General features: G+C 44.0%; 1 protein-coding gene and 1 long non-coding RNA gene across 2 annotated transcripts in view; both read right to left on the bottom strand.

Annotated features, from left to right (window-relative positions):
- LOC106805380 (phospholipase B1, membrane-associated-like) overlaps window positions 1-1,319 on the bottom strand; it is a 15,411-nt gene that overhangs the window by 6,515 nt on the left and 7,577 nt on the right. The window lies entirely within an intron of this gene.
- Window positions 333-1,193, bottom strand: LOC106805381. Its single transcript, XR_001393428.1, has 3 exons — window positions 1,132-1,193; window positions 684-751; window positions 333-376 (listed from the first exon to the last, which is right to left on the bottom strand). It is a non-coding gene; the product is annotated as an uncharacterized LOC106805381 (long non-coding RNA).

A 1,319-nucleotide genomic window follows, 5' to 3' on the forward strand; every position in this document is an offset into this window, starting at 1 on the left:
ATCGTGGTAGAGGTGGTGGTGACGGCGGCGGTGGTGTTGGTGATGGTGGTGGTGGCGGTGGTGACGGCGGTGGTGCGTGGTGTTCGTGGTGGTGGTGGTGGCAGTGGTGACGGCGGCGGTGGTGTTGGTGATGGTGGTGGTGGCGGTGGTGACGGCGGTGGTACGTGGTGTTGGTGGTGGTGGTGGTGGCGGTGGTGACGGCGGCGGTGGTGTTGGTGATGGTGGTGGTGGCGGTGGTGACGGCGGCGGTGGTGTTGGTGGTGGTGGTGGTGGTGAACAAATATAATAGTAATAGGAATATTTGTATCAATATTGCTTGCTTGCTTACTTACTCGGTATCGTGACTGTTTCATCTAGAGAGTTCTCGCCACCCATGCTGAAATCATGACAACTACATGAACACACTCGCGTCCAATCCTCTAATTCTGTTCTAGCATTACACCAAGTGACAAAAACATACACGTTATAACATGGTTTTGTATATTGGGTATCTTGTCAAGGTTAACGAATTTATTTGATCACGCATCTTATAATTATGACAATATCGTTATATATATAACAGTCGATACCTATATCTCGAGGGAATTTAGCGCCAAACTTCACCAGTTTGATTTCGCTCATTAGATCTCAATAATTTCCAGATAACTTATGCTCCAAGCATGATGGTATTTCAGGATACGTACCTCCATGTGATACCTTTGTACTGTGTGAAGACACCGGCTATAGTTGCAGCATTTATCGCGTTTCCTGCCTGCAAAATATCACCATGACGCCATGATGTATTTATTCCATGATTTTTGTACGTTACTGACATGTCTCGTGGGGTGAATGTTCAGCACTGTTCATGCAGGACCCCATGCTTATAGTACATTAGTGAGAGTCGACATTATTTCACTGAGTAAAAATGACTACATGAATAAGTAAATAAATAAATTAATTATTGGATAAATGAATGAAGAAATGAAAGAATGCTCTTAGGTTCGAGTGATTGATTTTAACGAAAACGTACAATAAAGGAGTGCTATACATTCCGAGTTGTTACAGTGGCATGGTAATCTATAGTATTTTCGATGTAAATGCTGATGTAAGTGATCTGTAAGAGGATTTCTATATAATATGGGCTCAGCTTACAGTGAGAGAGTCGCCCATGCCTGCGACAACGTCGATGTCTGAAGGTCGTAGCTTGTGAACTGCAATAGCAACACCATGTATAAGCTATGCGATTGTGATAACGTCTTCATTCCTTCTTCTGTTAATCCGTTCTCTCTCTCTCTCTCTCTCTCTCTCTCTCTCTCTCTCTCTCTCTCTTTCTCTCTCTC

The sequence above is a fragment of the Priapulus caudatus genome, unplaced genomic scaffold, assembly GCF_000485595.1.
Source record: "Priapulus caudatus unplaced genomic scaffold, Priapulus_caudatus-5.0.1 Scaffold111, whole genome shotgun sequence".
Taxonomy (NCBI): Eukaryota; Metazoa; Priapulida; class Priapulimorpha; order Priapulimorphida; family Priapulidae; genus Priapulus; species Priapulus caudatus.